This window comes from Zootoca vivipara, chromosome 7 (genome assembly GCF_963506605.1).
Source record: "Zootoca vivipara chromosome 7, rZooViv1.1, whole genome shotgun sequence".
Lineage (NCBI taxonomy): Eukaryota > Metazoa > Chordata > Lepidosauria > Squamata > Lacertidae > Zootoca > Zootoca vivipara.
This window is the reverse complement of record NC_083282.1, coordinates 13,690,289-13,706,105: the sequence shown is the minus strand read 5'-3', so window position 1 is coordinate 13,706,105 and position 15,817 is coordinate 13,690,289.

Sequence of the window (15,817 nt, the reverse complement as noted above, 5' to 3'; positions counted from 1 at the left end):
CATGAGGCAAGATGTGGTGACTGCCTCAGGTGGCAGGATCCCCCAGGACTAGCAGATCCTGATGTTGATCTTTATTCCCCACTTTTTCCTGATGTAAATATTCACTCAATTCTTCTTCCCTGGCTGTGGTTGGGGGTGGAGAAAGCATTTTGGGGTTCACTTCAGGTGCCAAAATCTCTTTGGCTGGCCTGTGCTATTGTGTGTTCACTCCCTTGGGAATAAGATCACGGTACTTTCCGACACCTTCTTCTGGGTAAACAAATGTTGTTGGATGATACACTGAAGTACATTTTAATGCATTCATCTCGCCATGATTATCTTTCTTGACTTTCTCTCCCCTTGCTCTGTCTTCATTTCCCTCAAGACAGGATGGGGGACTTATCTTTTTTTATCATGTTATTCTGTTAGATGAATCTTAATAACAACAATGCAACAACTTGCATTTAATTGAGTGATTAACCAGTTACAAGGGAGATGATCAATCAACTCAGAATTCAATTGGCAGCCTCAATGTTGGAGAGAGGGAGAGATGGAAAGAAGGAAAAACGTGCCAAAAATTTCTGTTTTTAAAAACCACTAGAATGACAACATTTATAATGTAGATAAAAATATTTACACCATTTGATTTGTTTTTCCAAACCTGGGGCTTTTGTAAAATGTCAGACTCTTTAAATCTGACCTGCCTCTAGCTTTCAAATGTCTCAACAATTCCTCTTCATCTTTTCTGTTACAAAAATCCAGCCAACAGCTAGAAAGAGAGATGCGTTTTTAAATAAATTATTATCCCTGGGAAGATCTTTCGTGCTACTTCTGTTTAATGCAAGATACACATACGTTCCTTTTAAGGGCAGAATGTATGATGAGAACACAACTATGATGGTTGCATAATTAGGAGATTAAAAGCTGGCGACACTGTTCCATATGCAACATTCGATCTTTATTCTAACAAGCTTTTTTCTTTCTTTTTTTTGCAAATAGAATTAAAAAAGAAGAAGTGGGGAGGACCACAGTTGATAAATATGAAATAAGAGAAAAGGCCAAAGATCAGTGGCAGAGAACATGCATTGCATGTTGAAGGTCCAAGTTAGAGCCCCAAAACAATTTTTAAGGATTTGAGAGGCACTATCAGTCAGAATAAACAGCAATGTGGCAAGTGTGCCTATTGTCTAATTCAGTAAAGGACAGCATCATATAATTCACTATTGGTTTAGAGCATAGATAAAAGGTAAAGGTAAAGGTTAACGCCTGACAGTTAAGTCCAGTCACAGTTGACTCTGGGGTTGCGGTGCTCATCTCGCTTTACAAGCCGAGGGAGCCGGTGTTTGCCTGCATACAGTTTTTCCGGGTCATGTGGCCAGCATGACTAAGCCGCTTCTGGCGAAACAGAATATCAAAACCAGAGCAGCACATGGAAACGCTGTTTACCTCCCCACCAGAGTGGTACCTATTTATCTACTTGCACTTTTTTGGGGTGTGCTTTCAAACTGCTAGGTTGGCAGAAGCTGGGACTGACACAGTAGGTCCCACATTCAACCTCATGTATCTCCAAGCGTATAATCTGTGGAATTTATCTATTTTATATTTACCCATGGAAGCAGCCTTAATCATGGTATTGATCCATGTGGTCGAGTATTGTTTGGCAGCAGCTCTCCATAATAGTTACTTAACAGTGGCATGTGGTCAGTGCAGGGGCGTAGGAAGATAGGGGTGGTGGGGGCGGGGCGCCCCGAGCGGCACGATGCCAGGGTACCCACCGAGGCTGCCCACCCCCAAAACGTGCCCCTGCGCAAGGCGCGCCCCACCCCCCAAAACGTGTGCCTCCCCCCACCCCCAAAACGCGTGCCACGTCCCAGGGGGAAGCGCGCCTGTTCTCCGCCCCCATGGTGGAGCATGAAGCTCCACAGCTGGGTCAGTGGACTAGGGGGGACTAGGCCAGTCCCCTAAATGCTCCCGGTAAACAACAACAACAACAACAACAACTTATTATTTCTACCCTGCCCATCTGTCTGGGTTTCCCCAGCCACTCTGGGTGGCTTTCAACAGAATATTAAAAACAGAATAAAATGTCAAACATTAAAAACTTCCCTAAACAGGGCTAATTTTGGTATTAAAGACTGGTGCCTCCTTCTTAAAGCCTGGGAAGCTTCAGCCCAGTGTAGGGAGGGAGGTGCAATGCTCACTTGTTTGATGGTGAGACTGTGTCCCGCCCCCCCGCCCCCAAATGCTGTCACAAGCTGGCGCCCTGGCCCTAACTGTCCCCCTATGAAAAATTTCACCACACACCACTGCATGTGTTTTAGAATGTCCATCAAGCAGTCTGGGTCTTTGCTGCATGTTAATTGTGCACACAGTGAGAGCTGGACCATAAAGAAGGCTGATCGCCAAAAAATTGATGCTTTTGAATTATGGTGCTTGAGAGTCCCATGGACTGCAAGAAGATCAAACCTATCCATTCTGAAGGAAATCTGCCCTGAGTGCTCACTGGAAGGACAGATCCTGAAACTGAGGCTCCAATACTTTGCCCACCTCATGAGAAGAGAAGACTCCCTGGAAAAGACCCTGATGTTGGGAAAGATTGAGGGCACAAGGAGAAGGGGATGACAGAGGATGAGATGGTTGGACAGTGTTCTCGAAGCTACCAACACGAGTCTGACCAAACTGCGGGAGGCAGTGGAAGACAGGAGTGTCTGGCGTGCTCTGGTCCATGGGGTCACGAAGAGTCGGACACGACTAAACGGCTAAACAACAACAATTGTGCACACATCCTAGAATATGCACCAGGACCCTCTGTAGCATGCAAGAGTACCAGAGTAGTTCCCTCATGGAAGGAAACTGGAAAGTCTCTGAGTAAGGTAAAAATGTTGCTGTGTTACATTGCCTTCCCAATTACAGATCCCAGAAAGAGCCTAGGTAGTCAGTTGCTGAGTTGCACTAATACTGAGTTGCACAGCACTTTACCACTTCAGATACACAAACATTCTAAGTAAAGCTAAGGGAGTTAAAACAGTAACAGTGGGGTGGCTTCTTAGACTCTGCAGGCACCTTTTTCAGATATGTATTATGGGAACTGCTGGTTTAATTTGCAGAACCAAACTGAAATTAGAACAGAATCAGTTACGGACCATAGTCTTGCGTTATTTGTGGATGTGCACTATGCTAGTAAATAACAATGCTAAATCACAATCAGTCCGATAGATTTTGTTATATAAAGATTTAAATGGCTCTCCAAATATGAACCAACCCTGCGATCATCATCTGAAGCCCTTCTTCATGTGCTTCCTCCATGAGAGGTCCCAAGGTGGGCAACATGAGACAGGGCCTTTTCTGTGGTGGCTCCCCATTTGTGGAAAGCTCTCCCCAGAAAGGCTCACCTGCCACCCCGTATATATATAGGAACCAGAAAAAAACATTCCTCTTCTCCTAGGCCTTTAACTAATTAAACAATCTATGGCTTTTTAAATAGCATGGGGGTATTGTTTTTGTTACTATGTTATGTATTTTTGCATTTTTATAATGTAAACTGCCCTGTCATCCTTGGATGAAGGGTGGTCTAGAAATTGAATAAGTGAGTGAGTAAGTAAATATTTTCATTCAGAGTTACTGAACTCTGTTAGTCACTGCAAATGTACACCATTTGGATTTTAAGTTTATAGAATTTGTTTCCTTGCACAAAAGAGTATTATCCTGCTTCCCGGAGTTTGCTATAATGAAAACCATTATTTCTTCACAGTTAGGCTTCTATACCAGTGAGTAAAACATTGGCCTGATCAATAAGAGATATCCTATTTGAAAAATTCATTTCATTATTCAATTCATTTTCATCATTGGCCCTCATTCGTTCCATCAATTTGTTCAGTTTGCATCCATCTTGTTATTCATAAATTAGCATTGTTTGCTTCGTTACTCATGTTGTCCCTCCCCCTTTCCCTATTTTTTACAAAATAGTATTGTGTGTGCGTGTGTGCCACCACCTGGGACAATGCGGTTGACATCCTTGACAGCTGCCAATTCTCTCCCAAACTGCCCAGGTTATTCCATGGGATTCCATGGGGGAAATTGTGAGACTCCCATTCAGACTTCTCTGCACTTGTTTCAGAGCAAATGGAAACTGACCTCATTTGGTGCAATATTTCCGTTCATTCTGAATGAAATCACACACACACACCTATAAAGTAGGGTTCAATGGGATGGCCAGTATTAGAGTCAGCAAAGCCAGCACATTAAAAGTTCTGCCCCAGCTGTGCCCTCAACCCACAATGTTTTGCCTTGACTCCATCCTCTGATGACTACATTTGGAAGCAGCAACTAGTGATTCTGTTCACAGCTGTCAGCAAGTGGGTAGAGGAGGAACGGTAGAGACTGGCTCCCCAGCCTGACCCTTCCAGAGAAGAAGAAGACAGTTCAGAATTACAACAGGGGCTTGAGGGAGATCACAGCTCAGAGGAAGATGAGGGGGAAAGCTGGGAAATAATGGGAGAGGAGGCAGAGCCAGAGCAACTGGCTGACACATTATCACTAGAAAGCATTCCAGACCCATCTCCCAGAACCTGGCAAGCCTTAAAAGTAGGACAGCAAAAGGCTCAGAAGCAAAGGGCCCTCAGCGTCACCCATAGAAGGGATGCCATTATTCCGAGAGGCTGCATTCCCAAGCCGCTCTCTGTAAATATTGGATAAAAGCAGATGGTAAGGACTTTTCCTTGTCTTATCTGTTCCTGGTAACCTGTCGTGGGGGTTGTTTCCTCTGCTGCCTGACAACAGCAAACTGAACACCCTACTTCAGTGCCTTCCAAGCTGTTGCTTCCCCTGTTCCTCAGTTAAAATTGGAGGCACAACCGCACCATCAGATCTGCATTGTATCACTTCCGGAATCCACAAATGATTCAGTTCTGGGAATTCTCCAACAACCTGACTGCCACTTTCCAGATAAAAGGGATATAGAATTATCAAGCTACACGTGGCCACCTGAAGCTTCCCCCTATGTTATCCAAACTGTCTTTCCTGAGGCAACATGTTTTCTCTCCTAAATATTTTTTATTTTATTTAACTTTTAGTAATACAGAAAAACTTGAGGTAATATAAATGAAGACACAGGCATCTGCAAAGAAGTATTAGCAGATGGGAATTTACTTAACCTTTCTCATGCTCACTGATTCAACTCTTCAGTTTTTCCCCTCAGAGCTGATTTAACCTCATCCAGGCTTCCTTCAGTTTTTGGAACTTGACTAAGGAAAACATCCATTTTAAAATTATTTTAGGAGGGGCATTTTTAGAATCCCTACCCCCCCCCCCCAGAAATATGTATGATCTACCATTGTTGACTTTTGATATTGAGTTCTCTCTTTTAAAAAAATAGTACAGGCATCCCCAAACTTCGGCCCTCCAGTTGTTTTGGACTACAATTCCCATCTTCCCTGACCACTGGTCCTGTTAGCTAGGGATCATGGGAGTTGTAGGCCAAAACATCTGGAGAGCCGCAGTTTGGGGATGCCTGAAATAGTACATACTATAAGAAATGGAGGTAAATACAATAGAATACATAGGGGAAATAGCATTATTCACATTCTTATATCTAAGAGTATATGTAAAGCGTTTCAGTAATAAAGGAAAGAACAATATATAAGCAAACTACCAAAACCATCAGAAAAGAGAAACAGAGATCAATTAATCCAGATGCTCTTGTAGTAATTAATACATCATCTTTATATATTTACCTAGAGAGAGTTCTCAAGACATTTTTATTTTGATCCCCATTTGAGTAATTGCTGTGTCCTGTTCATTGTCACTGCTCATTTAAACAGGGATGTAATGTGATGTTCGTCTGATGGTTTTATATGATTGTTATTCATCTTTGTGAGAGCTTCAAAGGTAGTTTTAATCATCTGTTAAAAAAATAAACACATTCACAGGGGAGAACTGGAAAATGGGGAAAGAGTTAAGCTCTCCCCCTTCTCCATTCTTCCCTGCAAATGCTCCTTCAGCCCCTCACCATTAGTCCCGTCCAATAAACACATTTGTCTTGTGATATGCGCTTCCATCCTAATTCACGATAAACTTATTTTGTAATTCAGATGCACCCAAGGCATTCACAACCGTGTTTCCCTTTTTACTCTCTTCTGGCTCTGAAGATAACACCATAACTTTACTTCACTTTATCCCCTACACTTTGACTTCTGTTCTGGGCTTCTCCCGCACACTTTGACCTCCTGCAGTCAAACTTTAGTAAGATCTAGAAAGCATGATAAGAAAAAATGCCCTCTTTCTCCTTATCGGCCTGTAGATAACCAATAGTGCTCCCAGAGGGAGCTGTCCAAAAGGTGTCTTGCTGTGTTATCATTTCTTCAAAACGTGCAGCTCCTCTGACCTCCAGGAGCCAAACGTTATCGTAAAAGAATATATCCGGGGCTGTCTTTGGCGGTGCTCACTCCCTGATTACATTGCGGTACTGGGAAATATTTTCATCAACCTACAGCCTTTATGTGAAGGGCAGGCAATTTTTTGCTTCTTCCTTGTTTTTTTGGGGGGTGAAGTGGCTATTGCCAAAGTAATGCTTGCTGCACTCTGCAGACCTTTACATAAAAAGCTCACTTTACTAAAGGAAATGAAAGTGGACTACATTGTGCCATTACATCATGTGCCCCCTGCTCCAATAAAGGTCCAAGACACAAATGACCAGAGATCCATAAAGTTAGGTTGCAGAATCCACCAGCCCACATCTATTGTTCAGCATACGGCTCTGCACACCGAGCTCCAGGGTTTCAATTGGATGTTATGACACAGAAACATTGAATTGTAGAGTTGGAAGGGACCATGAGGGTCATGTAACCCAACCCCCTGCAATGCAGGAATCTTTCACCCAACATGGGGCTCGAACCCATGACTCTGAGATTAAATGCTCTACCAACTGAGTCATCCGAGTTCTATACGTGAGTGAATTTAAAGGAAGTGATTCTTTAGACACCACTAGAAAGCCTGTGAACTTCCAACCACATGCTTTCTCTCTTATTTCTAGGAAACAAATCTTGACATTTTGGAAATTGCCAAGTTATATAGTGCTCTAGGTATTTGGGCACAAGGAGAAGGGGACGACAGAGGATGAGATGGTTAGACAGTGTTCTCGAAGCTACCAACATGAGTTTGACCAAGCTGCAGGAGTCAGTGGAAGACAAGAGTGCCTGGCGTGCTATGGTCCATGGGGTAACAAAAAGTCGGACACGACTAAATGACTAAACAACAAAGGTGTTTGGGCATTGTCCCTTTTATTGCCTGAGGTCTTTTTTCATTTATTCTCATTCCAGGGTTGTAATCCACATATTGCCGACCAGGTTAATATGGCTCACATAATACTATGGATGAATTTATGGCTGTGGCCAAATGTTGAACCAGGAACTCTTTGGTTCTTAGCTGCTACCAGCCCTCTCTCTGTAACTTAAGGATGAATTCCCTCATGGTGGCTCTGCATTCCTTATGCCAAGACTAAGACTAAGCATTTGTCACCAGTGGCGTAGCAAGGTCAGGTGGTACCCAGTGCAGATTTCTTTTTGTCACCCCCCACATTGAAATTCCCTCTCCCTCCCTCCACCCACTGTCAAAGAAAGCCACTCAGGCAGCTATCCAATGTAGATCCTGCCTTCTCCTCCTTCCTCCTTCCACCCCGTCAAAGAAAGCCGCGCCCTGCTTTTCTCCAGACTCTTCAGACTCCCCCGAGCTGTCAAAATGAAGGGGAAAGGGGGGAAAGTCTGCCGGCAAAATGGCGCAGCTCCCCGCCTTCCCCCCAATGGCTCAGGGTAGGCTTAGGAGTCATGTGCGGGCAGTGCGCCGAATGTCACCCCCCTCAGTGTGTTTGTGTGTGTGTGTGTGTGTGTGTGTGTGTGTGTGTGTGTGTGTGAACCAGGAGACAGGAACTCAGCCAGGAATGCACCAAAGCCACATAATAACTCTTACACAAGGCCTAGTTGGAACAGGAAACATTCTCCTTTTTCAGTAGATTTTCTACATGGTGTTCTGAGGATTCCACCAGCTACCTACCAGGCCTCCAATATAGCTACTGTGCCAGATTATCTTAAATTCTAGTCACTCTTCATTGTCTCCCTTGACTCTCAGACTTCCACCATGTGCACATAAAACTCTTACAGATTTGCTTAAATGACTCATATGGGTTAAACATGTTGAGAGCATACAACCTGAGAATCAGCCAGTTATGTTACTTATATACTTGGCATCAGTTTCTTCAGCTTCTAAAAATGGTTTGGTGTCATGTGTGAAGTGCGCCTCTATTTTTATTTCAAAAATTATCCCGCTGAAAAGTTTCCTATTTTTTAAAAAATGCAGCAAAACTATAATTGGTAAATCCAGTGCTTTTTTCTTTCATAAAAAAACAAAATAACACCTGTTTAGGAGTACTCTCATTTTCCTACTCATATTGAAATACTGCCCCTCAATGAGGCCAAACGTAGATTCACAAAATGTTTAGGGGTATGCACCCCCCCTTGCATTGCCCCAGAAAAAAACCACTGGGTAAATCCATATATATGCCAAATACTGATGCAACTATCACCAGTGAGGAAATGCATAATTGTCACAACTTGAATTCTCAAGTCCTTTTTAAAACATTAAAAAGTATGTTGTAATCAGCTAAGAGACTGGGGGATGGTAGTGATGAATCCTCTAGAAATGGAAGAGTCATACAAATGTGTGTGAGTATCTGGTGGATGTTGGTTGAGCTGGTCTTATTCTAGAAATGAACATGGCAAGCATACAGACCTAACGCAGGTGCGAGGAACCTTTGTCCCTCCAAATGTTTCTGAATTGCAACTCCCACCATCCCTAGCCACTGGTCATGCTTTGCTGTGGTTGATGGGAGCTGTAGTTCAGTCACACCTGGAGGACCAAAGGCTCCCTTCTCCTGGCCTAATGCACAGATGAGGTCTAAGAAGAAGAATTCTAAGAAAAACGGTGGCAAGGCCCAAAGGCAGGAGGGATAAGTCCTGAGATGGTAGCAGGACAAGGGGTGGGGGAGAAGAAACTATGGCTGGAGACAGTCTTCAGAAGACATCCCCAAACTGTGGCCCTCCCTCCAGATGTTTTGGCCTACAACTGCCATGCTCCCTAGCTAACAGGACCAGTGGTCAGGGAAGATGGGAATTGTAGTGCAAAACATCTGGAGGGCCGAAGTTTGGGGATGCCTGGTCTACAGGAATGGGACTCAGAGAAGAAGACTGGGCTGGGAAGAGGCAAAAGCAAGGAGAAAGACTAAGCACAAAAGGAGAGGTGCGTAATATGGAAAGGCAGAAATCACACATTATTTCAAATCAACCAGAGCAATATTTTGCTGTGCTCTCTTACTAGTTGAAGTAAATGAAGGTCAATGGTGTTTTTCAGAATTTTTGTATCGCCCAAGAATGACCTGCACATGAGAATAAAAATGCCTTTCCACATCAACTGCTTTAAGTTTCATGCATTTTTGGTGAAGGTTTGAAATTCCCTAAAGTTGGGATTAATTACCAGATGCTCAAGCAATCTCATCACAGCTGAACAGCTCTCACCTCTCACAATGGCAGCATGCTTATGAACTTTGCAAAATCTCCAGGCCGTCCCAGTCGGCAGCATGTTCCACCTGAAAACATTGATTTTGCAATTTAGCCCACTCTTAACTTCTGCAAATCATATAATTTAATCTTACTTTCTGTACTGCAAGTAGCAAAGATACCATTCCAGAAGATCATTATCTACTTGTACTTTAGGAATTAGACTCATCTAATATTTTTTGCATGGTAAAGCCACAAACTGTTGCTGTGGATTCCTGTGGGCAAGGACTCATGCTTCTTGGGGTGAGAGAATAGGTGGGTTGGGTGGTAGGGATGAAAGGTGTTAAGTTGTTCAAAAGTGGGGGACTTCTGAATGGGGTAACTGTGCCCCTGAAGGACCAGGTACGCAGCCTGGGAGCCATTTTGAACTCACAGTTGTCCATGGAGGCACAGGTCAATTCTGTGTCCAGGGGAGCTGTTTACCAGCTCCATCCGATACGCAGGCTGACACCTTATCTGCCCAGAGACTGTCTTGCCAGAGTGGTGCATGCTCTAGTTATCGCCTGCTTGGACTACTGCAATGCGCTCTATGTGGGGCTACCTTTGAAGGTGACCCAGAAACGACAACTAATCCAGAATGTGGCAGCTAGAATGGTGACTGGGAGCAGCCACCAAGCCCATATAACACTTGGTGACTGGGAGCAGCCACCAAGCCCATATAACACAAGCCCATATAACACTTTACAAAGCTTGAAAGACCTACATTGGCTCCCAGTATGTTTCCAAGCACAATTCGAAATGTTGGTGCTGATCTTTAAAGCCCTAAACAGCCTCGGCCCAGCATACCTGAAGGAGCGTCTCCACCCCCATCGTTCAGCCCAGACATTGAGGTCCAGCTCCAACATAGCTGCCAAGTTCTCCCTTTTTTAAAGGGAAATTCCATTATGCTGAATAGGCTTCCTCGCGAGAAAAGGGAAAACTTGGCAGCTATGAGCTCCAAGGGCCTTCTGGTGGTTCCCTCACTACTTGTGCTGGCCCTGGGGTGGGATAACAAGAAACTCACCTGGGGCTGAGCAGAGGTGTGGTCAACGGTCCAGGTCAGTAGCGGTAGGGCCAAGCAAGGCAGCCAAGTCCAGGGGCTGGGCAAAAACAGAGTCAGGAAACAGTCCATGGGTCTAGCCAGGCAGTCAGAAGTTGGGAACACGCCAAGGGTTTGTCTGTAAACAGGGTCAAAGTCCAGTCCTAGGTCCAGGAGTCTAGCAAGGGGTCAGTCCAGCAGGAAGCAGGGCAAGGCACAGGAACAAGGTCACAGGCGGGCTCATGCAGTTGCTCAGGCAACTTGCGGGTGCATCTGGCTGGCTTTTATCTACCCTGGGGCATGGGGTGGCCCTGATCCTCCGGTGACTCGCCTCTCCTTCTAGCCTGGAGGCAAGCACTCCTCCTGCAAGAACTTAGTTCCCTTCGCCTCTCTGCCCTGAACCTCTGCAGCTCAGGAGAGGCCGGTGGGAAGCCTCGGCTTCCCCTGACGGGGCTGGGAGTGTAGCAGGTGCAGACAATAGGTCCCATCACATCGGGACCCAGAGCAGACTCAGCTGATAACTGCACCTGAGGATCCTGCACAGGTGAGGACCCTTCAGGCTCAGGCCCTAGACCCGGCTCAGCTGGTTCTGGAGGCAGGGAACCTTGTGCAGGCTGGGACACCTCAGGTTCAGCCTCTGAGTCCGAATCCCAGGCCATCACACTGCTAGAAGTGAAGCTACAGGCAGCGCCGTCTTAAGCGCTCCTCCGGCGCCCGACGGATCCCTCCGGCGCCCTCCCACCCCGTTTCCCAGCGCGGTGGGCGGGTGGGCACCGCGCGCAGCGCGGGTGCAACAGGTGCTGCTGCGCGGCAGGTGGGCGGGCAGGCGCAGCGGACCGGTCGGCCAGCGGGTGGGCGCAGCTCGCGGCGCCCTCCTGGCGGGCCGGCGCCATGGTGCCCTGCGCCACCCAGCCTGCACGTAGGGCCGGACCTGGCTACAGGGAACCAGGCAGTGGGCCTTCTCAGTAGTGGTGCCCGCCTTGTGGAACGCCCTCCCATCAGATGTCAAGGAAATAAACAACTATCTGACTTTTAGAAGACATCTGAAGGCAGCCCAGCTTAGGGAAGTTTTTAATGTTTGATTTTTAATCATGTCTTTAATATTCTGTTGGGAGCCGCCCAGAGTGGCTGAGGAAACTCTGCCAGATGGGCAGGGTATAAATAATAAATTATTATTACTATTTAAAGGTACCGAGTGATAACCTATTAGCACAGGGGGCAGTGAGTCAGCTGCTTCAGATAAGAGATGGGGTGAGAACATCTGGTTGCTTCCATCAGTTGGATAACCTGTGTACTTTTACCTGGGTATTTTATTAATAGGAAATTCTAATTTTTATCCTCACTGCAATTAGCTCTGTTTGCTTTATGATGGGAGCTGTTAATTTGTTTGCTTTTTTAATGAACTTGCTTTTTTAATGGATTCTGTCTTATTAAATATCCTTTTCTCCCTGTGTGTTTTATTACCTTCCTTTCATTCCACTCTGGGATTGAAGATGTTAAATCAGACATCCCCAAACTTCGGCCCTCCAGATGTTTTGGCCTACAATTCCCATCTTCCCCAACCACTGGTCCTGTTAGCTAGGGATCATGGGAGTTGTAGGCCAAAACATCTGGAGGGCTGCAGTTTGGGGGTGCCTGTGTTAAATGAAGAGGCGGTTATAAGAAGTTGACTTTTCTTTGGCACTTATACATTCCTTATGTTTGTTTGGCCATGATGACCAGAGACAAGAGTTTTCCTATGGATACTGAAATTTCCTGAATATTGGAGAACATAACAGAGTTGGATAACATAGTAGATTTTGTTTGAAAATCTTTGCCAGCACAGTGGTTTCCCAGATGATCTATGGAGTAGGGCGTGGACCCAAAGTCTAACAAAGCCTCAGAAATAGTGCAGAACAGATTCCTCAGGAAAGTGCTCTCGCTCCCCAACGGGACCCCAGCTGCTCTTCTCCGCGTTGAAGCTGACGTGACAACAATACAGGCTAGAATTGATTACCTGTGGAAAGACTTCAATCTCTTTCGGAGGAGAGATTCCCCGCTATGTCTCACACAGAACGGGAACAGACCAAATGCTGGAAGGCTAACCCCTCTTGTCCCAATACCAATTACAAGATCTTCAGGTGACCATGAAGATGGATAAAAGGCACTAAAGAGACTGTCTCTTTGGGTCTGATGCAGAAAGGGATCTAAGCACGATGGCTTCTACCAGGAGCTCACCATGGTTCCCACTTATCAAAATGGAGCATGCCCATGCCAGATACCTGACAACGCTCCCACTTGCTGTACTAAAAACCGCTTCGACAGAACTACGATTCCAATTGATGCCCTCAGCGGTGTTGGGTGGACGGTACGGCAAAGCACATTACGAAGAGAGACTCTGTCTGTGTGGCTAACCCTGTGTCAAGGACCTGTGCCACTATTTATTGCAGTGCCCGTTAAATATAGACCCAAGAGACCGATTTATATATATATAAAAATCTCTTGTTTACGAATGGAACACATTTGAATAGGGTGGAAAGGGTGAAATGGCTGCTGAGCGACACCGACGACTTTGTTACTTATAAAGTAGCACTCTATTGGCTGGCAGCTAAGAAGATCAGGAGGAAAGAACTGGATAAAATAGCGGTCAACTGCAAAGGGGATTCGGATATTTAATTTGGCACATCTTACCTGAGAATCTTCTGCTATTCTATTCTATTTAATGCAACAAATAATTTTAGTAGCCGTGACCATGGTTTTATTCAGGCATCCCCAAACTTCGGCCCTCCAGATATTTTGGACTACAATTCCCATCTTCCCCGACCACTGGTCCTGTTAGCTAGGAATCATGGGAGTTGTAGGCCAAAACATCTGGAGGGCTGCAGTTTGGGGGTGCCTAGTTTTATTGTATGTGTGGTGCCCGATGATTTTTATGGTTATTGTTGTTGTGTGGTTTTTGTTTGTTTGTTTTGTTCTCCTTCTGAACGATGGCATGGCCTATGGCTAGTGCAATAAAAAGTTTGATTAATTAGTGGATTTTGTTGGTGGAGAATGGCGGCAGCAGGTTGGAGCTGAGTGGGAGGCAGAGTAGTCAGAGCAGATCTGGGGCTGACTGGAGGCATTTTGCTGGGGATTGTAGGATCTGAGGTTAGAGCAGGCATCCCCAAATTTCAGCCCTCCAGATGTTTTGGTCTACAATTCCCATCATCCCTGACCACTGGTCCTGTTAGCTAGGGATCATGGGAGTTGTAGGCCATAACATCTGGAGGGCCGTAGTTTGGGGATGCCTGGGCTAGAGGGAAGCTAACTGTGTCCACTAACCCCACCTGTATATAGATGACTAGTGGAATTCAGCCCGTTAAAATAAACGGGCGCTAGAACAGATTTTATTGTTTTTTAGTGTGCAAAGCAAAGAGGAACGGGTGTGCAGCCCCGCCGAAGCGGCGGCTGTGGGAGGGGCTAGCCGCCCCCCCCACGCGCCGCTGCCACAGAAAGAGGCCGAATTGCGGCCTTCTTCTGGGCGCCCACTGCCCAACTGGGCTCAGCGGAGCGCCCCAACGAAGCGGCGGCTGTGGGAGGGGCTAGCCGCCCCCCCCACGTGCCGCCGCCGCCAAAGATAGAGGCCGAATTGCGGCCTTCTTCTGGGCGCCCGCTGCCCAGCTGGGCTCAGCGGAGCGCCCCAACGAAGCGGCGGCTGTGGGAGGGGCTAGCTGCCCCCCCACGTGCCTCCGCCGCCACAGAGAGAGACCGAATTGCGGCCTTCTTCTGGGCGCCCGCTGCCCAGCTGGGCTCTGCGGAGCGCCCCAATGAAGCGGCGGCTGTGGGAGGGGCTAGCCGGCCCCCCCACGTGCCACCGCCGCCACAGAGAGAGGCCCAATTGCGGCCTTCTTCTGGGCGCCCGCTTCCCAGCTGGGCTCAGCGGAGCGCCCCAACGAAGCGGCGGCTGTGGGAGGGGCTAGCCGCCCCCCCACGTGCCGCCGCCGCCACAGAGAGAGGCCCAATTGCGGCCTTCTTCTGGGCGCCCGCTGCCCAGCTGGGCTTAGCGGAGCGCCCCAACGAAGCGGCGGCTGTGGGAGGGGCTAGCCGCCCCCCCCCCACGTGCCGCCGCCGCCACAGAGAGAGGCCCAATTGCGGCCTTCTTCTGGGCGCCCGCTGCCCAGCTGGGCTCAGCGGAGCGCCCCAACGAAGCGGCGGCTGTGGGAGGGGCTAGCCGCCCCCCCCCACGTGCCGCCGCCACAGAGAGAGGCCGAATTGCGGCCTTCTTCCGGGCGCCCGCTGCCCAGCTGGGCTCAGCGGAGCGCCCCAACGAAGCGGCGGCTGTGGGAGGGGCTAGCCGCCACCCCCTATGCGTCGCCGCCACAGAAAGAGCACCCAGACTAAGCGGATTAAACGGTAGGCAGGGGGGGGAGAGCGTGCGCGCGTGAGCGCGTTCTGTCTCTCCGTCCAATCCCTGTGTCTCTGGGGTACATGCGCAGTACCCCAGGGACACACGGGACAACTGGACGCAGGGACACTTGCATATTATTATATAGGATACCCAGTTGTCCCCATCATTCTGTCCCCTTCACTCCACTCCCACATCTCAAGCCGCCTCTTCTGCTTAGATGCTTCCTTGTCTCAAATGCAGCAGGTCCATGGCTGAACTTTTCATCTTTCTTCCCTGACCTTCCTAGGCTGCAATTCACATAGCAGTTTATTCCATTTTCCTGATGTTTCCCTACCCGCATGGCATAAAAACCGCTTCCAGAAATATAGCAGAATCTTACACAAGTTTAGTGCTCAATTCCATGTTATTTGCTTCCCGGGGGGGGGGGGGGGATCAGTTTACAAGTAACACAGAATCGAGTGCTAAACTTCAGCTATCTTCCTGGAAATGGCTTTTATGTCATGTGAAATCTCAAATATAATGCAGAAACTAACACTTAGGGAAATGTCTGAGAAAGAGAAACAAACTGCTGTATGAATTCAGCTCTAGCCTCATACATTTTCCTTATCTACTGATAATGTCACCATCTATCCCGTTGAATAAGCACCAACCATTGGCTTCATCTTTCACAATGTTCCCATATTCAGTCGGTAACCAAGTCATGTCACTTTTCTCTTTCCAACACTGCAAAAACATGGTGCTTCCTTTATGTCACCTGAGCAAAATCTCTTGTCAATGCCCTGGTCATCTCTCACCTAGACTACTAGAGCCTTCTGACCTCTGATCTTCCATTCTCTCATCTTGGCCCCC